Here is a 22,502-nt window from a genome sequence, read left to right as displayed (position 1 = left end):
TCGAGCTCAAAGAGGTCTACAAAAGACAGAATGAGAGAGAGAGAGAGAGGAAAAAAATTAGAAAGAGAGAGATCTAAAAGAGAAGAATATGAGAAAGAGCATTTTCCCCAACCTCTATAATGTCTCCATTTTACCTGAAATGCCAAATTCCTTAAAGATTAAACTTCAAATCCGCCCCCTCTGTTTTCAACTACAAGATTTGAAACCAAAAGGCGCACCATCCATCCCAGTATCTCATTCAAGTTTCTTTGAACTTGTTCTCACCGTTGGAAAACTCCAGTCAAGGTTGTACACGATAGGTAAGTCTCTCACTCCATCATTTTCTCTAAGTTTGAATTTGTTAATCTTTGTTTTTCAACTTAGTTTTAGGTTGCTTGAGGTCTAGAAACCATGGGAAACTTGCATTCCTGGTTTCATCCATATTAAGAAAAAGAGGAAGAGATGTGAGGGTCTTAAGGAAATCAATACCTAAGACTCGATAACATCACTGCAAATCAATTCTAGATAAGGTCGGGAGTGTTTTCACCTAATTTCTGGAGCTCTGAGCAACCCTTTTCATTAGTGTTTTGTTAGAATTTGAGCCTGAACAACTCCTGTATTGGGATGCTACAACAACTTGGAGAAGGGGTTCTTAACACCTTCCCTCTCCCAATCCTTGGAATCCAAAATCTCTTGGTTAGATGCCTTTCCTAACAAAGAATGAAGTCGCTATCAAAGCAAGTAAATCAATTTCTGAATCTAAAAATGACGGCCCATTTCTTCTAAAAAATGGGTGGTGACTCCATTTCTTTGAGCCGGCCACGCGCTTCTTGGAGATCACAACAAGAAAATAAGGGAGAGAAAGAGAGGGAGAGAGAGAGAGAGAGAATGAGAGAATGAAAGGGAAAAGTTGGAGGAAATATTTGAGAGAAGTGGTTTGGCCGCCTCTCCATTGCTATCAAAGGGTTGAAGAAGATGAACAGTTGCCCATCAAGGGTCATTTCAACTTGATGTGGTGAGGAAGTGAGAGGGAGAGAGAGAATGACTTAAGGGTAAAACAGACATTTCCTTCCCTTCCATTACGATTTAATGACCATAGTAATTGTCCAAAACAATAGGGGTAGCTTAAGAGAAAAGTTAAACAATAGGGGTATAGTTAGTCAATTAGTTGAATAGTAGCGGTAGTTTAAGAAATTTTCCCTTAAAAAATGCTTTAACCTATTTGTTATTTTTAAGTGAATTGTATAGAATAACTGGTGGTAAGTATACATTCGAGTCTTTTGATTGTTATCATATTGGTTAGCTAATTTGGATTGGAGTGGGTTGTTAGATTGGGTTGCAAATTTGGGTGGCAATTTCCAATCAGATTGTCCACTTATAACCCATTCAAACCCAACCATATGCTTAGCGGGTAATGTAGTGAGACTAGAGTCCCCTGCTACTTCTTATTAATTCAAGAAATAATATCTCATAAGTGGTTTGTTCTCATTTTTAAATAGAACTCAAAGCACTTTAAAAAAGTTGAGAGTGGTTAACTCCACTTTCAGTTAAGAGGATTCAAGTTTAGACATGTCAAACCACTCTTTCAAAAGTGAGGGTAGTTAAATAAAAAATAACTAAACAACTGTTTCTCATCTCTATAAAAATAAAACTTAATTTAATCTCTTAAATTAAATAATAAAAAATGGGTGTTAAATAAACATACAAGAGTAAAAAAATTGTATCAGAATACTAGCTCATATTTAGTACAGGGGATCATGTGTAGTTTGCTATGGTAGTACTGTAGTACCGAAACAACAAAATCAAAATCTTTGATGCATTTTTTGGTACATCGAAAGAAAGGTTCTAACAAATGTGAAGGGTAGAGCCGTAGAACTGCCCCATAGATCTGAATGACTAATTCTCTCAATCATTGCTTGACCACTGCAACTAGGGATTTATCACTAGCAATGAAATCAGCCAAACAATTAGATTCGCAAAGAACATGATTAATTCTATGACCCCTGAGTTTGATGAAGTGACATTCTTGATGGGACTATTGCAATACATCTAACTATCTAAGGCCATGATTCTCATTTTTAACCATGCACTACAATACTGTCTTAGCAAAAGTGAATTTCACCATTTGTTTGTGCAATCAAAGTATCAAAGATGGATGTTGAGACTAGTGAGAATTCGAATTTGACATGGGTTTCAGACCGCTTAGTGCTGATTAAGCTAACAATAACCCATTTTAACCTATGAAGGCATGTGCATCCATTTACATACAACCTAAATGCGTATAATCGAACTAACCTAGCTTATTGGGTAGCCCTTCACATTGGGCTCATGCAAAGTTCTATTAAGGCATGTGTATCCATCTACATCAGTGTTTTCAAACCATCGTTGTCCCGAACAGTCGAACCACTTGGCCTGAAAATTGTCCAAAGAACTAGTTCCATTTCACCAAAACTCGTCGATTTGGTCAGAGAAACACTGACCCAAGAGGTTGAATCGTCAACCTAGTCGACCTGGACAACGGTTCGTGGGTACAATAGAGAGAGAGAGAGAGAGAAGAAGAAGAAGAATGATCTCATATTTGAGATCTTAGATCAAAGACAAAAATGATCTTAGATTTAAGACAAGAATGATCTCAAATTTGAGATCTCAGATCAGAGATCACTAGATCCTAGATACAACAAAGAGAAGAAGAAGAAGAGAAAACAATATTGCAGAAATTAGAGACTAGAGGGAAATCATATTTCAAATCTGAGATTTGCGTTTCTGTTGTCATCACCATTTCCATTGCTGTCGTCATCGCCATCATCATCACTAGTGAACAACTAATCCTCCTCCTCCTCCTTCTTCCCTCCTTCCTTCCTTCATTTCAATTCATTCCTTTCTCTCCATCCTTTCCTTTTTTTTTTCTTTTCTTTCCTTAATTCCTTTGTTTCTTTCTTTCTTTCCTTATTTTCTTCTTTCTTTCTTTCTTTCTCAGTCGACAACCATAGCCTCTCTTTTCTCATAAAAAACTAAAAGTCTAACAGACTAAGTACCAATATTTTCCCTAATAATCCGAACAGTTCGAACCGTTTGACTTGGATAGTCAAATCGCTAACCTGGAAACTAGTGGCCACAATGGTTCCATTTTTGCATCATTTCTAAAACCTTGATCTACATATAACCTAAATGGATGTAATTAAATTAACCCGACTTGGTTAACCTTTGACAATTTTGGGCTCTCTATATTTTTCATCAAACATTTCTTATAGGCTTTGCATGATTGATTTTCCAAGTGAGCCCGGGCTTACAATGCCAAAAATAGAAATGTGAAAGCTTACTCAAAAAATGGCCATTAAGATAGGAGAGCAAGAAATTTTAGAACAGGCAAGATGAGAAACTTGGTGAAATTTTGTGTTGGTTTGAGAGGTTTTTCTTTTCATTTTTCCCTAGTGCAAAACCCTAGACTTTTGTATGGTTTTGACTTACTCTGTTTGAGCTATTATTACATCCATGGTTTGGCTTCAAGGGTTTGTTTAAGGTTTCAATGGTATGGCTTGTTCCAATTGTGGGATGATGGGATGGCTTCGGTCTATGTGATTTCGTGAATGTTGTAAATAGCAATGCCTTGAAAATGGAGCTAAAAGATGAAAAAAAGACTCTCAATCTAGTGATCTAAGGAGTAAGGACTTTTGCTAAGTTAAGAGTAGAGTGAGGAGAGCTTGATTCTCCTCAAAGTAGGGAACAATAGCAATAGGCACTCTGACTAGAAATGGCAACAGGGTGGGGCGGGGTGAGGTGGGGCAAGGGGGGAACAGGGAGCCACTCCCCATCCCTGTTCCTGTCCCCACCAACAGGGACAATGTTATTCCCATCCCCATGAAGATCCTCACTAGATCTCCGTGATTTTTTTATGATATCAATCATTTTGTTTTTGTTTTTTATTTTATTTTATTTAAAATTAAAATTAAAATAGTTAGAATTTGCAATATACTAAAAAAGATTCAAACATATTCAACCATATTTTTAAATTATTAGCACACATACATACATACATACATACATATATGTGTGTGTGTGTGGATCTCTATAGGGCGGGGATCAAGGGCCCTGCGGGCAAGGAGTGCTCTGCATGTCCCTTCCAATGGGAATGAAATTTTTTCCATCCCCGTTCCCACAAGGGAAAATCATCCCCTTCCCTGCCACATTCGGGATAGGTCGCCATAAGAATCGAGGAAATAGGGAAATTTCCCTCCCTAAGAGTACATTTTCTGAATATTCTAATATGTTATTCTAACGGGTTAAGTTGTTAAGTTAGAATTGTCTATATTGGAATCCGATTCCCTTTTTGTTCTTGGTATGAAACCTTCTTGATTGATTCTTACATGTCTTTATTTGCATGCCTTTTGAAAGCCATGAGAAAAGGAGAGCACAGGAATGTCTTTTGTAAGAATGTGGCACTTGGGTTAGTTGTGTTGTATCAGCTTAAATTTTGAAGAAAAAGACATGTGAAGAACATGGTACTAGATAGTAGGGGTAAGATGGTACCAAGCTAAATCAAATCTCTATTTTTTTTTGCTCTGTTTGACTAAAATACTGTTGAGTTTTGTTAAAAGCTATTCATTCTCTGAGTATAGTACTATAGGGGTACTATTGTAACTTCCTTCTTTTATTTTTTATATCCTATTGCCCAAGTATATATATCAAAAAGTTAGCGCCACCAACAATACTTTTTGCTCTCAATTCTCTCTTCTCTCTTCTCTCTTCTTCTCTCTTGCATAACATGGTATCAGAGTGGGACTGTCATATCTGAAAGGAGAGGTCGAGTGAATTGTTTCCTTCACACTAGATTTCCAAATCTACCCTACTGTTCCGGTGATTGAAAATAAAGTTTTTCTCACACACTGAAGTAACCTCTCTCCTCATTTTTTTTCTATTCATGCACCAGGGCAGAACCTGTACTAGGTCTACTGGTTAGATGTGATGTGATCAATACCTCTTTCTTTCATTATTTGTAGGGTCGGCTGACCCCTATATAAACTATAGGTCGATGAAGACCTTTTGTGTGCTGCAATAGCAGCTTTTGTGGTGAACCTGAAGGACAAAGAGTGACATGTACTTCCTATAACAACATCTTTGTTGATGCTTAGGTCAAGAGATGACATGTATGCTCTATGACAGCAACCAATTTGATTCTGTAGGTCAAGGGATGACCTATTAGTACTATTACAACACCTGTGTTTAACAAAAAAGGGGTTCTGTTTCCAAAGAAAAAGGGGGTTCATTTCTCCCTTGGTGTTAAGACTTTTTTTAAGGTTTTTTGCTCACTTTAAGAGTTTTTTAATCTGTAACCATGAGCGGTGAAGATTTTCTACACCTAGTGTTTCTTCAATGCAGAATGGATTGAGTGGGGTGTGGACTTATCATTTCCCATGGATATTATTCCCCTCAATGGCATAAATTATTTAGAGTGGTCAAGAGGTATCAAGTTGTACATTACTACAAGGGGAAAGATAGGTTACATCAATGGGAGAATCAAAGAACCCAATTCTAGGAGTGTTGAATATGACAAATGGAACCAGGAAAACAACATGGTCATGTCCTAGCTTTTAGTGTCTATGCAACCTCAAATAATAAGGAATTTTATGTGGGCTAAAACAATAAATCAGATCTGGAACAAGCGAAATCAACCTATTCTGAATTGTGTCACTATGCAAATATTTACCAGTTACAGGAAGAATCATCCACTTGTAAACAAGGGGAGAGTGCCTTTCTGTATACTATTCAAACTTCACCTCTGACTAGAAGGAATTAGATCATTATCAGAGTGTGGACTAGAAGTGCGATGAAGATGCAAAATTGTATAAGAAACTTGTTTCCTAGTAGAGAGTGTTTGCTTTCCTAAATGACTTGAATCCTGGATATGAACCTATCAGAGTCCAGATACTAGGTAGTAAGGATCTTCCATCCATCTAGGAAGTTTATGATCTAGTACAATCAGAAGGAAGTAGAAGGAATTTGATGAACAATTCTAAAGGGGATGCAGTTGTATTGGTAGCAAAAGGAAGCGTTACTACAGGTGGGGGAAATACTTTTAAGAAGGGGGTTTTCAGAAAAAAGTGGATGACAAAGACAAAGTTCAAAATATGTGCACCACATCCCATGTGTAAGAACTCACTTTTTAAGACACTTCCCTTCTAATTATTAAGTCTTTTCTTTAGGTATTGAATCCCTACATCATTTGAACTTGCATGTCCGCTGTTATAGTGAATACTCTTTCAATGCCCCAATCAAGTAAACATCTCTCAATGACCTTATCAATTATCTCTTATGAATGACCAGAAATTGAACAAAAATTTAAAATTTTTTTGTGCAATTTCCATTCGTCGATTATGAAATGAGTAAGGATACACATATAACTAAGGTTTTGAGATGATGTCCATGTGTCTGTAGTGAGGAAATAATAATTTTTTAAAAAATTGTTTCAACATTTTCTTCTCCTCTACATAAAGACTATAACAATCTCTAGCTACTATATAGCATGGAGGAACTACAAATCTTAGTTGCATTTTACCACAGAAGCCACGAAACCCCTCTCTTTCAACATGTTTAAAAGGTAATTCATCTACAATAATCATCATAACAAATTCCTTTCTACATTCATGTTTATCAAACTTGTAAGGCATAAGTGGTGCTCTCCTCTTTAGAACTTTGAAATGAAGCTTCCAAAGTCTTTTGCCACTTGTCTATATTATTAAGGGGATATTGTTTACATCTATACAAGTGATTACTTAAGGAACTAGTACCACTTGTAGTTGGACAAGCTAGGTCTTTACCACAATAATTACACTATGCCCCTTTGTTCACTTTTGTCCTTACAGTCAAGTTTAGTAAAATGATCCCTACACAAGATTTTTTTTTCTAAAAGAAGTGGTACAAACTTTTAAATCAATCTCTAAACTAGTTGGGTCAAATGAATTACCAGCATTACTTGAAGGTGCAGGAGATGGGTTTATGACTTTATGCTTGTGGTCCTAACTAAAGGATTGGCACTTTGACTCTTTGTCATTGTATTGTTATCACCCATACTGGACATCTAATAAATAAAAAATTTACATGTTTAATTAGAAAAAGTAGGCATATGATTTAAGCCTCTCAGAAAAAATAAACGTGTGGCAAATAAGAATTTAAGATATGCCAATTGCCACAAGCTTGAAGCTTCTCTAACTAGAAAATGAGAAACTGAATTGTATGCTTTAAGCCTCTCGAAAATCAAAATGTAATTAATTTATTAAAACATAAAATCAGGAATCATCTCATCACCAATTCTCCATGTTAAATAAAGAATCATCTTTGTTATTTATGCAAACAGAAAATCCAAATATACACTACTATTTATTCCAAAAAATAATAATTCAATCATGCATTTATTTTATGTCTTAAAAATGCGAAAAAAAAATGAAAAATATACTATTGTTTAAGCGAAAAAAATATAAACATTCATTCATTAATTCTAACAGTCCTAAACAATGAAAAATATACTACTGTTTAGGCAAAATAAAATATAAACATTCATTCATTCATTAATTCTAATAGTCCTAAACAAAGAAAATAGACTATTATAGTATTGTTTATGAAAAAATATAATAAAAATCCATTCATTTAAATTGATGATGAAATGAAAAATACAACAAACATTCATTCATTCTAAAAATACAATAAAAGAAATACCTAAAAGAAAGAACAAACACGACAAAGGAGCGAGGGAGGGGTGGCCGATTTGCCAATGTCGAACTAGTTGCTATCGCCTGAAGTGAGAGGTGGCAAAGGCACGGAGATGAGAGATGAGAGAGAGACAGATAGTTAGAGAGAAAACAAGGGAAAGGGAGAATCGGAGAGGGAGTAGCTAGGGCTAGCTAATAGCTTTGGTGGCTTAGTGCTTACCGGCAACCGGCGTTGCCACTTGGTGGTTGGCGCGATGGAGATGACAGGCAAGAGAGAGAGACGGAATCATAAGTCACAGAATCTATCTGTGAGACAAGGTTGTGGTTGGCGTGGCAGAGTCTTGCAATCGTAAAGAGAAAGGAGGGGGAGAAGCCATCAGAGGACATGCATCGACCAATGCCAATGATGAACTAATGATGGACAATGACGATCAGCACCGGAGGAAAGCAAGGTGAACTGGGGAAGATGAAGAGAGAGTGAGAAAGGGTTTTCTTTTTAGTTTTTGCCTTTTAGGTATTAGGTTCCGAAGAAGGGGAAAGGGGGAAAAGGCGGTTTCCTCTAGCAAAATGGGAGAGAACTCTAATAATATCTTTCTTTTTAATCTATCTAAGGCTCCAAAAATGAAAGCCAACAAAAGGTAGATAGAACAACCGACTTCCACTAACAAGACAAAGAGAACTAAGAAAGCCAGAATTGTTGGGAAAATGGCACAAGATATGGTGCTAGTTTAAGAAAGAAAATTAAGCAAATGGAAGTAAGACAACATAACAAGTACTTTTGCAAGTTTTGTGGCAAGTATGCTATGAAGAGAAAAGTAGTTGGAATCTAGACGTGCAAGGATAGTGGTAAAGTGAAGGTTGGGGGTGCTTATACCCTGAACATGGCCAATGCAGTAACAATGAGGAGCACCATATGTTGTTTGATGGAACCAACAGAGGGATGGGCACCTATTGCAGGCTTACAACAACACTATTTTATTTGTTAAGTAGCAAGTTTTCTTAATTTTTGGTGATGATCTTGGTTAATTAATGAATGAAAGAGGTTGATTTTTGTCTAAAAAAACCCTTGGTTAGTAACCCTCGTGAGATTTTATTTAAAGGACCGTTTCATCAACAATCACTATCATTGTTGAATCCCATTAATTTACAAGGTCATTTTAGTTATTGCATTTTGTTAATCATGGTTTGGTCATGGTGCATAGGGTTTGGAGATGGTTGTGACTAGTGTTTCAGCCAAAGATCTACCATTGTTGAAGGTAAGATTTTGTCTCTCATTATATGCATCCATTTCCTATTTTCAATTGAAGGTTTCTTTTTGTGTGTGTGTTTTGTTTTCCATTTTCAATTATCGGTTTCCTCTAGCAAAATGGAAGTTGCTTCAGTCTTCTTGCTTTCCCAGCTATCTCTCCCTTACTAAGGGTTCAAGGTTCTTTGGTTCAAGGGAGGAGTATCCTCTTCTACTATTGTTTAGTATTCTTCTTCCAAGGTTTTGGAGTTAAAGACGCTTTAGTTACCTCATTATTCTTTCTAAAAGCATCCATCTACAAAAAGATAAGAATTAAGACAAGGCGTATTCTCTTTGATTAGCCACAAGTTCGTAGTTTCACTATATGTCTATTTCTTGTCTGGGTCTTTTATGTTTAACTCGCAGTTTATATTCATCATTTATGTGCTCCATTCTTATTTCCTTTCTTCGTCTTTCTTTTTTTTTATCATTTCATTCTTATTTGTTTTGCTAGGTTCTTTTGTAGAGGATTTTGGGGCTGTTTTGTTTGGGCTTGGGTATTTGGTTTCCTTCAATGTTGATTCTTTCTGTTTTGTTTTGGTTTTTCTGTGTTTTCTCATTCCTTTTTGGTTTGTTGCTATAAGTTTTAGTGGTGGTTTGGGTTTTGGGGAGGCATTGTACCAATTTTCTTTTCTCATTTTCCCAAACTCCAATCTAGCTATGGTTTATTAATTTTTTCATTTCTTTGCTTTGTTTCATTATTGCAAGTCTTGTCTTTGTTTGCTTTCTTAATATGTTATGAAACTCTTTCTTACAAACTCTCATCTATGTGTGGTCTATTTTATATTGTTCTACTCTTGTTACATGATATGATTTTCGAGTAATAATTCAATACCATGAAAATACAACTCAAGTTTTTTCTTTCTAACCATTTTGTTGCATTTGATAAGTATTGGATCTCAGAATTTTGGTGGTAGGGCTTGGGAGAAACAGCAAGATGAAAGAAATTTTCACCATTAAAAATGGGCCCGTTAGGCAAGTCTTTTTTAGAAGATCTTCTGGTAGGTCTGATAGTCAAAAGACGCATTGAGCTTTTGCAAGAAGATTTGAGAAGCCCGAAGCACGTTTGGCAAATGCACTTCTTTCCGTGTCTTTCTGTGTGAGAATAAAATGCGAAAGACGCGAGAAGTTTCATTTGGAGCTTCCCAAAATCAGCCAAAATTGGGCTTTTCGCGTCTTTTCAGCGCTCCAGATTTTGGCAGCTAGATCTTCCGCGAGCCAAACGGGAATATACTAAAAATTGGTCTTCCTGACTTGTAAATAACTGAAAGACCACGCAGAAAGACAGACCAAACGGGCCCTATGTTAATCATGGTCACAAGGTTTACAAAAAACTAAAATATAAATTGGATCTTGTCCTCTAGGTAATTATTTGTTGCTTCAAGGTCTTGTATTTTGGTTCAAATAGAGATGGAGTTCAATTATTTCTTGGTTGGGTTCTACTTTACTCATTGTGGTTTTGATGTAGATCAGTAAGAATGTAGCCAAAGAGATTATCAATTACCGATTGATTGACACCTAAACATAACCTTATTCAAGGGGCAATTTTTCTTAAGATTTATGAGGGTTTTATATTATAGGTCATTTCAACTCCTACCCTTCTTGATATTGTCAATATGCCATTGGTGGTTAGCTTTTCAAACATAAATGTGATAGTGAAGACAAGGTTTCTCTCCCTTTAATGCTTTTCTTTTTCTTCTTTTTTGTAATTATTTTTGAAATTTCCTTCCTCGTGAGTGAATCTAGAGAATGTCTTTCTTTCTCTATTTTTTTATTCTTCACAAATCCCTTCTTTTTGTTCTACTTCCTACAATGTACAACACTAAACTCATTCATGAAAAATATTCTACAACTTCCTTGATGGTAAGTGAAATTTTGGCTTCTTCTACTACTACAGAATCCAAAAGGTGCCATATATTTTGCTTATATTTGGTAGGTGATGGAGGGTGATTTGACCTGACCTCCTAAGAAGGTGACACGTGGACGTGATTCAGCATAAGCAACAGCTCAGCATGATAGTCAGGCTGCGATTGAGTAATGAGCTCGTTATGATCCTCGTAAGACAGCTCGCTACATTATAGCTCGCCACAGAACGAGCTCGCTATAGCGCGAGCTCAAAGACCCTGGTATGTTGAAAGGGAATACTCCAAGTCTATCCCAACTCATGAGCTCGGATAACCAGCTCGCCCCAACACTCAGGCAAGAGGACTGCCCCCAAAGGCAACCTCAGGCAGAACCACCTCGGGATACCTCCAGGAGCTCGCTACATGGTAGCTCGCTATGGGATAGCTCGCCACAAGGCAGCTCGAGACTAAGCGACGTGGCGTTTTCAGGAAGCTTCTTATCTGACGAGATCATACCCGTCAGACTGCACCACGTCTCCTGACTAACGGCACAGTCCCTGGCAGCCCAGCAAACTGCGCCCACGTCTCTTGACAGGTGGTGGCATGTCTGTCCTTTCCGGGTCGTGTCTCTCATCCACTTGGACAGTACTCTACAACGGTTACCTATGCGGCCCTGGAAAATAATGGCTTCGCCAAAGGGCCAGTGGCGGTTACGCCCGATTTGACTAGGACATCTGTATTTAAAGGCCCCAGTACCAAAGGGGCAAAAGTAACTGAACTTTAACTGATCTAGCGCGACCTGCACTCTTAGATCTCTTTGCATTCCTTACAGCTCTCTCAAGTGTTCTAACTTAAGCATCAGAGTATTCCCACCAGGCAAGTCCCCCGGGAATCCTTCACCTTCCTCTTCTCAGGTATCGTTTGCTACCAGCTAGGAGCCAGATGTCTACCAGCTAGGAGTGCCCGGATTGCGCAACATCATTTGGCGTCGTCTGTGGGAACGCTTCAAAAAGCCTTCCTCTAATCTCTGCAACTTTTCCTAAGAACTCAGCATTCATGGCTTCCTCTAGCAATGCCGGACATGGTGTCGACCAGAACGCTCCTGGGGAACAACCCCAACTCCCCACTATCTGCATTGGATAGTTTATCACCCCCCTCTCTGTGGACAAAGTTTAGTAGGATCCATCGTATGGACACCAAAAAGGTTGCGGAATGGATGGGCAAATTTCAAAAATTTTCCTACCTTCTTCCAACTGGGAATCATATTCCCTAAATATAGAATATAGAATACAATATTCAAGGATCCTACTTGAACCATAACCGAACCAGATCTGAACCAAAAGACAAGGGAGGAATTATACCTGATCCAGAGACGCAGTATCTCCCAAAGTTGGTGTTCATGCCCAAAGAGGACACCAAGATCCGCTCCTGCTAAAGATGACACAGCAATGTGTGGAACGGAACCAGCAGAGTGCATCCTACACACTAGATCCTTCACAAGAATCCTCTGGAAACTCTGAGCACCGAATCTTTTTAGTTCTTTCTGCAAAACTGATATCAAGAACTGATTTCTTGATTTCTTTTCTTCAAAGATCGAATCTTTTCAGAGAATGGCGATGGCTGGAGGAGAACTCCTAAGATGAAGATGGCGAAGAATGCTTCTCTTCTCTCTGGAGTGTGTATGAGATCTTATCTCAATTCGCAGGAAGATTTCTTGCACCAAAAAACCTAGGTTTTGACCCCCGCTAAGGATGATCTCATTGATTGGCATATCAAAAATAGCCTGATCCGACACCCAGTGAAGTATCATAATCGAGTCTAGGGGTCAGGTGTAACTTTCCAGTTTTGCCCATCTGTCTCCAAGGTCTAGACCAATACTAGAAATCTGGTCCAGTTCAAGGATTCGAGCAATCCCATACTGCATGTGCCTTGGGTCTTACCCTAGTGGCTGAGACAGGCAATCCCAACACTTGGTGGCACACCAGATTGAAACTAACACTTGCCCATCTGTCTCAGGTATCAATTACTATCATGGTTAAGGAATCCAATGGCTGTGAACATTTAAAACTAACACGAGTCTCAATAAACGTATAGTTTTAGGGTCTTACACAGAATCAAACCAAACAACATGAATCAAACATGCACTTTATTTATTTACACTAAATGTCAAAAGTACATCAAATCATATTGAAACTAAGGGCATACAAAACTGTCTAACAAAACGTGCCTCACACAGTGGCACCTGTGAATGCTCCACTCCCTTCCACGGTTGGGGCAACATTCACTGAACTTTTCGTTGTTTTCCTAGTGAGCAACCAAAACCAGCTCGAAGACCTGGTGCAGTGCATGCGAGCCATGCAAGCTCAAATGCAACATTTCCAACAATTTCAACACTACCTGCAGCAAGTGCTGCATCAAGTTTCTCAGTATCAGTACCAACAGGAGTTGCCTTCACTGCCTCAGGCCCAGCAGTCGCTTCCTCCTTGGCATCCGACCACCAGAGCGAACGTCCTCACCGGGGAGAGGCCTCTCAAACCTAGAATCCTTCCAAAAGACAAGCCTTGTCCCACGGTAGGAAGGAGAGACCGGTCACCCCTGCCTCGTAGTCTGCAGGCAGGTCGGGGGCCTCCCAGCCGGTTAGGCCTGCATCACCTCAGCACTCTTAGTTCGAGCTCCCACTCACAGAAAACCAGTTTGAAGTCCTAGCCACAGATTACAAGCAGGGCCCTTCGGTTCACAGCTATCATCAGTAGTCTGATCCCATCGAACTCGGTAATACTGAAGCCAGCAGCACCAACGTCGAGCCGACGAAGCAGCAGCGGAGAAGCCGACAAGCTCGCTGAAATGCTACCCGCGTCCTGCCCGAGCTCAAGGGCAAGGAGGAGGTAAGCTCAGATGAAGTAAAAGCTACTCCTCTTCTTTCAGTTCCTTCCCCTCTATCGCCAGAACTTCTTGTTGTCCCTATGCCAAAGGACTTCAAGCTTCTTCCCCTGGATAAATATGATGGATCCTTCGATCTGAATGACCATGTGGATGCCTTCCAGTCCCAGATGCACCTGGAAAGGGCAAGTTAATCCTATATGTGTGTGGCTTTCTCCACCACCTTCAAAGGGGTGGCCCACATATGGTACCGAAACCTCGTGCCTGGATCGATAAGAAGCTGGGCGCAGTTCGTGCAAGTCTTCACCTCCCATTTTGTCACCAGCAAGATGTGCCCAAGAACTCAAGAAAACCTCCTTGGCATAGTCCAGAAGGAAGGGGAGTCCATTCAGAATTATATCAAGCGGTTCAATGACGCTTGTTTGCAAATACCCGATTTGGACACCGCAATCCGTCTCACCGCAGCCAAGCGAGGCATTACCCATAAAGAATTCAAGTGGCACGTGGTTGTCAATAATCCCAAGACTGTGACCGAGTTCCTCAAGCTCGCTAATCAGTTTATAGGGACGAAGGAGGAGATCAACTAGAAGGGTGAACAGGCCCTCGAGAAAAGAAAAAGGGAAACAGAGCCCTCAGCTCAGAGTGATAGCAAGAAGAAGAAGGACCAAGCTCGGGGGGCAAGGCCGAGTTAGCCTTTCTGAGCTCCAGCAGCCGAAAGAACAGACTACACGCCCCTGAATGCAAAGCGGGCCGAGATCCTTATGGCGATCAAGGACACCCCGTATGTGAAGTAGCCACCTCGGCTAAAGGCATATCCTAGTGTAAGAAATAAAAATTTGTATTGTAATTTCCATAAAAACCACAGTCATAGCACCAAAAATTGTAAAAACCTCTGTGGCGAGATAGAGGAGCTCATCCGTCGTGGATACTTGAGAAATTTTGTACAAAATAATAATAATAAAGCAGGTCGACAGGGGGAGCAGAGTAGAGATGCTCCCGAATCCAGTAGGTAGGCAGAGCAACCGCAGAGGCAGCCCCCGGAAGAGAAACCAGTTCGGGGGACTATCCACGTGATCGTTGGAGGTTCGATTGTCGCAAGTTGTACCATAGTTGTAGCTCGGACACCAGCTCGCGAGGCCGCCGGGGAAGAACAGAATCCCCCAAAGCAGCCAAGGACAGAAGGTCCGATATTCTTCACGGAGGACGATGCGCACAGGGTCCACTACCCCCATGATGACGCGCTCATCATAAAGATAAAGATTAATGACTTTGAAATCAAGCGTGTCCTCGTCGACTCCGGCAGCTCGGAAGATATCCTCTTCAAAGCAGCATTCGACCAACTCCAGCTCTAATAAAGCGACCTAAAGCCCGCGAATACTCCCCTGGCAGGCTTCAGCGGAGAGGAAGTCAAGCCCCTGGGAAGGATTACAGTACCTATGGAAGTCGGCACCTGGCCTAGCATTGTGAGGCTCAACCACGACTTCTTAGTCGTTGCAACCCCCTCCCTATACAATGCCATCGTAGGTCGGCCGATAACCCATGCCCTACGTGCAGTGGTCACCACTTACTATTTGGCAATGAAGTTCCGCACGGACTTCGGAATCAGGATAGTGCGAGGTGACCAGCTTGAGTCTCGCAAGTGCTACATCGCCGCCCTCAAATGGAAAGCCAAGGTGGCCGACGACCTCAAGCTGGAGTGACCTACGGAGCAGTGCGAGGAGTGAGCTGCACCCACAGAAGAGACTGTCTCCATCCCAGCATCGATGGAGGACCCAGCTCGGACACTTTAGATCGGCACTTCTATTGAGGAGCCCCTACGATCTCAACTGGTATGCTTTCTACTTGAAAATTTAGATGTTTCTGCATGGTCCGGAGCAGTTGCACGATCTCAACTGGTATACATAAGTTTCTTTAAAGTATTCATACACAAATGGAATATGTAGAAAACTCATTTGTTTAACTCTCTCTCTCTCTCTCTCTCTCTCTCTCTCTCTCTCTCTCTCTCTCTCTCTCTCTCTCTCTTCGTATGTAAGTATTTTTTGTAGGTATATATGGACTAGAAACTGTTTCAAATCACTTAAGTCTCTGCGTTGATACGACCACTGAGAGCCTCTGTGCAATAAGCAAAGTCATGCATGGAGGCCGTGACCATGAGGTACTGTTTCCATGGATGCCGGAAGCTGAAGTTGCCATGGGCGGGTTCCCATCGAGCAAACCTAAGTCTCTGCGTTGATACGACCACTGAGAGCCTTTGTGCAATAAGCATAGTCACGCATGGAGGCCGTGACCTTGAGGTACTGTTTCCATGGATGCCGGAAGTTGAAGTTGCCATGGGCGGGTTCCCATCGAGCAAAATTGGCCTATATAAATGAATTAATGCATGATTAATTAGAGAAGAAAAGAATTAACATAGTTTTGAATGAATGAATTACAAGAGAATCTTCTGTTGCCTTGGAATTCAGCACACACTTGTAGCCTAATGCAACCTTATTGGAAGTTTGAGGGCTGAAAACAAAGTCAATTACCTTGGCAGGTTTCTACAATGAGAAAGCTTCTTTTATCAATTACCCTGTCCTGTTTGTGGGCTAAAGACAGAGTCGAACTTGAAGACCTTCTTGGTTACACCATTCAGCTTGACTATAAGTTCACCATCTTTAGCAAAATCAGTTACACCATTGATGCTCCTGCACTAATTTCTTTTGTGTTCAGAGGCTGCATTTGTAAACAACTCTTATATTGCCTACAACAAAATGCAAGTTTTGAGTTTGGGGAAATTTTAAGCTAGTATATGTCCTTTTAGCACGCTCTAATTCAGCAAGATCCGTCAAATGGATCATTGCACATAAAATATTCATCAGCCAACTCGTCATTTGGGATAGCATTATCAGGTGAAGCTGGATGGACTTTCCACATTTGTTCCAATGTGATTGTGAAGATAGCATGCGAACGACTTTTACAAAAATAGAATAGGGAGCTAAGTACAGTTGGAGTAGCTATTGAAGATTAAAGAGTGAGATTTCAGTCATAATATGGAATGGGGACATGTGACATTAACATTCATCTTTTGAATTCACAACGCAAAACAAATTCCAATGGAAAAAGAGAACTCAATATTTCTAAACCAGACTAATAGTAGTATTTCCTTGCCTCACATCACATCAAATTCCTATAGAAATATTATGAAATATAAACAGTACTTTTATCAGTGAAATATGAACAGTATTCAATTCCATAAGCTAGGACCAACAATGGATAGTGGACTTTTTATTCAATTCCATACACTCTTTATTTTTCAATCTTCATTCAATACAATATAAGGTGTCCATTGGTCTTGAAGGAGTTGGGATAGGGTGTATATGTCTAAAATCCGGTGGCAATCTGAAAAAATACTCCACCTCACTCTTGTCACTAGTCATCTTCCTTCCTACCTTCATCCTTCCATTCATGCTTAAACTAGGGACCTTCATTAACTCGTCAAACACCCTCATCCCCATCTACCTACCCTCTTTATCGATAAGAGCATCTGCCACTTGAGATATTCTTTCCCCTACTACGGTAAAGTGTTGTTCCACCCTAGACAACTCATCTATAAGAGCCCTAGTCACGGGATCATCATTTGTGTTATTTTCTTGATCTCTTACTTGCTCTATGAGGGCAAGGGGCTAATGAAGCACCTAATTGAGGTCAATGATTAGGGGATTGTGTGGTAGAATGAGAAGCCATCCCATTATCCTGAATGAACTCTATTCCATTATATTGAGTTTCTTCACCATTGACTGATTCACCCACCATAGGTGGGTTGTTATACTCCTCCCTTTCACATTTTCTGCAGCATCAGTAGGAGCCTCTGCACTCTCCCTATTTGCTCTATCTCTCCCAAATATAATGGAGAGGTCATCAAAAAATGGAAAAGGCTTGTTTCTTAACCCCTTAGCATGTGGGTGGCTCTGCATTTATTAAAATAAAAGTATGTTAACAAATTACAAGTTATGTGAAATAGATATATAAACATTTGCCTCATTATAGAGTACAATTGATAACAATTACCTTAACCTAGCCATTGAAGACCTCTTCTTCACAAGTGATACACTTTTTTAGATCATCCCATCCAAACCTTGTGCAGCTGGGGCCGAGCATCTCACAAATGGCTGCATATTGTCTCTTCATATGTTTCACTCTAGACTCAATGTGTGGGTTTGCTTTCAACCCACATCTACGAGGTTTGTTTCCATGAACCTCTCTAACTGATTCAAGTACCCTAACTTGAAGGTCCCATTATCGGATATCCACATCCCAATATGAACTAGCATAATTAATCCTTCAATTAACTTGTCTTCTTCTTTTGACCAAATTCTATTTTGTCTAGTTGGTTGCCTTTTTTCCTTGTCTTTGCTAGCCATGTCTAAAAAACAAGTCATATAAAAACATAAGGCAAATATAAGAAAATAAATCAACAAATGCTACTAAAACAAACCACTATTTATTGAACATCATAAGAGTAACACATACAATAGTCTCATAGTAAACATAATGGACAAGTAGTACTTTATTACAACAAAAAAGTAACAAATACAAATTGCTATTAGTGTCTAAAGTGCTGCCACATTTGATTTGCCAGGTTGTCTTTAAATGCTTCCACTTGCTACTACCATTTATGCTTGTTGTTCAATCATCATCTACCTTAGTTGCACTTTGGTCTTGTTCACCAACCAAAAATTCTTCAAGTCCTACTTCCATGGGGTCATTTGGCATGCTTCTCCATATGTAGTTGTATAGAAGGCAACACACAATAATGATCCTAACTTGGGTTTTTATTGGATACCAAGTTGAAGTCCTAAGTATTGCCCATCACATTATAAGGAGGCCAAATGTCCTCTCAATTACATTCCTGGCTATATAATGTCTCATGTTGAAAATCTCAGCTGGGGTGTTGGGATGATGCCCTTGCATCCACTCATTTAGATGATATCTTTGTCCTCTATAAGGTGTTAAGAGTCCATCACTATTAGGGTATCCAGCATCACACAAATAATAACAACCTAGACAAGTAGCAAAACATATATTAAACTAGTAAATAATTGCATTGGTTCTCTAAACTATTTCCTTAGTGGTTAGGGTTTATTATATACCTTGTGGTACTTTTAAGCTGTTTCTCCTTGAGATGGCATCACACAGGACTCTAGTGTCATGGGCAGATCTCTCCCAATCAAGTAAAACATAAATGAATTGCATGTCTGGGGAACAAGTACCCAAGACATTTGTTGCAATTTCATTTTTCCTTGTTCGATACTTAGGCTTATCCTTTTAAGGTACTTGAACCCTAATATAGGTTCCACCTAGAGCCCCAAGGAAATTCTACACACAAAAAAAAGAAAGATGAATTTAAGGACAATAATCCTAAATATATGTTGTAATGGAAAGACAAATATATAGAAAAGTGGACAAACCTTGAACCACTTCCATTTCTCATCGAGTTTGCAATCACATGTCGGGGTTTTTTAAGTAGAACTTCATGCAATCATAACACCATGTTCAACACTAAATTGAAGTACTTACTTATGGAAAACCCAAACCTCCAAAAATGCCATTATTGCTATCTATTCTTGACATCATGTGCCATATTGTTTAGGAAGCATGCAACCATTTCACCCACTCCCATTTGTCTACTATCCCTTAACTTTCCTACCCTTCTAAACAAGTCACATAGTCTAAGATAACTACTCCTATCCATTCGTGTATGGTATATACACGCCGCATCTGAAACCATGACCATAGTTTTGACATTTGAAAGCCTATATATAATCCTTTACTCAGTTATCTACATATCAATGTAATCTTGACCATCACTACTTAATCTCCTAGGGACCCTCAACATTCTCTTTCTATTTTCAAGGGCATTTCCCAGAATATATTTCTTTCTATTTTCACCTATTCTAAGGGATGGCACAAACCCTAAAGATAAGGAGCATCTGAATCAGTGAATTAACCCTATGTTTAGGCTATGTTTGGTTTGATAGAAAATGAAATCCAAAGGATATGACCACCAAATGAAATGAAACCTAATTCGAAATGATTCTTTAAGACTCTTATGTGCACAAAGTAACCCATAATGCTATCCTGAATTCAGGTTTAACCCCTCTCATATCAATGATTCAAGCAAGGTACATTATTATTATTAGGAGACTCGACTTGATGTTTGCATGAGAAAAAGCACTCAAAGCCCATTATTTAAAGGGAAACCTGATCATTTAAGAATAACCTACAACCAGCCACTTTGTTATTCATTTTTATTTTTTGCTTTTTTTGTTGTTTCTTGAAAAAAATAAAATAAAAATAATAATAGAAAAAACTAAAATGAGATCCCTACAATAGTATTTGAAGAGGAAAACCACAGTCTAAGCTTAAACAAAGCCTAGGATTCCAGCATGCTTGAGTACAAGGAGTTGGTGCAGTAAATCACGTTCTAGGGGAGTTCCACCAGCTCAAGAATCTCAGGAATCCCACACATTCTGTCCTAGAAACAAGCCATCCATAGGTTGCACGCATGAGAACCAAGAAACCCACTTAGATGGAAACCAAACAACTTTCTTCCAAACGCAGAAGAACTAAAAACAAGATTTAGTATGGGGCTGGTTTGAAGGGTTCAATTCGGTTTTCCAAAAAAAATTACAAGACAAACCAAGTGACCCATTGTTAATTGTTGTATAGAATTGATTGGCTGATGGCATTGGGCTCTCAGCACCACAAGTAGGACTCAATATTCGACTCGTGGTTTTTAATCCTGTTGGTGAACGTGGTGAAGGGAGGAAATTGTTCTTATAAACCCAAGAGTTTACAAATATTCCAAAAGAACAGTGCTTTTCAATGAAGGTTGCTTATCCTTTCCAGCCATTTATGTAGACGTAGAGGTATTACTTAACTACGGAATTCATTTTTATTTTTTGTTTTCTTTTCATTTCTCCTTTAGCAATTCTTTTCCTAGTTTGAAATCCACTTTTAGTAGTCTGGAAGACATTTCTCTTCAGAAAGGGACAAACGCAAACACAGACTTGGATCCTCAATTGTGGACTATGCAGGGCATTTGGAAAAACAATGGGTACAAATATCAACCAATAGTTAGGCTAATGGGTTATTAAAATAAGGGGTTACTAGACAAGAAATGTTTTGGGCTCAGTTGTAACAAATTATGGTGAGATAGAAGGGGCTATGCTCAAGTTTTCTAACTGATTTGTTAACTCTCAACCTCTTGTTGTACCTACATCTATCTTAACTAATCAATGGTGCCATATCATTTTTTAGTTATCCCAACTGTTTCTTTTGTTTGGCTATTGATCTTCTAGGCAATACTTACAGCTCGATCACCTGTATATTGGATGTATACCAAGGTTCAAATTTTTGTCATATTGGGGCCCCTCCAATACGCCCCTACACAAGGTGTTTTGTGGTTCCACCTATTTCAGGGGGTAGATGGGCCTTAAACTGGCCCCCTTGAACAAGTTTTGAAGAAAAAAACTAAAAAATATAGGCAGTTTTTCAAGGGGTCCCACCTGGCACTAGCCATCCCAGGAACAAAGAACAAGCAGCACCCATAAATGAAATCTACAAACCCATAGGCAACTTTTCTCTCCTAACCCCTTGCCCCCTAACAAAGTTCAGACCAAACCCACCAATCAGGTTCTAATGTCAACCACGTACTCATGAAGGTGTTCTGTATGTGGAAGATATTTTGTATGCATATGTGGATATACTTAACATTACCCAAAAGAAGAAGTGATTTTTTACAAGTTGAAGGGGTTAGAAGGGCAAGAGGGTAGGCCAAAATGGACATGAGTAGTAGTAAGAAATGATTCAAGCACCAATAAATTAAGAAAGGATATGGCATTAAACAAAAAGAATTGGTGAAACAAGATTCATGTAGCCAGCCCCATATAGTTGGGAAGTTGAGATAAGGCTTGGATGATGGTGATGATAATGTTGATTTACTCCATTTTGTAAAACTAAAACTATGTTAATTGTTTTTAAACAATATCTATTAGTATTTACGGGTTTGATTTTAAACAAGTGAAACTATTGTCTTCTTTTAAGCTTGCAAAGAATCCACAAAAGTTAAAAATAGATGTGATCTTTTTGGTATTATCATGGATTTCTGTTCAATGGGCGATTGAATCAAGATTTTTTCTCATTTTGATCAAAATTCATCAAGTTTAACTTTTGATTGATAATGGAAACTTCTTTAGCTAAAAGAAACAGATACAAGCAACAAGCCTCCCCATAAACTACAAAGCAATGTTGCATGGGCATAGTCACGAGAATCAAAATCCAACACATGTTCAAGAATCTGACTTCGCAAGAAGAAAGCCATTTGGCAAGTAGCTAGCCCACATGTGCTCAATCAAGATAGCCAACCAACATTTCCTTTTATTCACTTTTTTATTTGAGTTGCACTTAGGTTGATTATCATTAAAATGGGCCCCACTAAATTGATTAGAGAGAACCTCTCCAATTGATTTACTTAAGATAATTTAATAAGATTTGAGAGCAAAATTCTCTAATTAATTGCCATGAACAATGGGCCTTACTTCCATATTTTATTCAATTCTCTCATGAGGTACTTAGGGGTAAGTCACATGATAGAGGACTAATCCCCATTGCCTCTATTCAATTTGGTTTGTAATGAACCCCACCGAATACTCTATTAAGCTTGGGTCCAACAATTCTCCTCTTCATTTTTTTTCCAAGTTATATTAGGTCCTCATTTGAAGCCGTTCTTGAGCCTATATCATAGCTCAATTAAAATTTACATAGCAAAAA

Source organism: Nelumbo lutea, chromosome 7 (genome assembly GCF_056320005.1).
Source record: "Nelumbo lutea isolate HS-2025 chromosome 7, American lotus-T2T, whole genome shotgun sequence".
Lineage (NCBI taxonomy): Eukaryota > Viridiplantae > Streptophyta > Magnoliopsida > Proteales > Nelumbonaceae > Nelumbo > Nelumbo lutea.
This window is presented reverse-complemented; position numbering follows the sequence as displayed.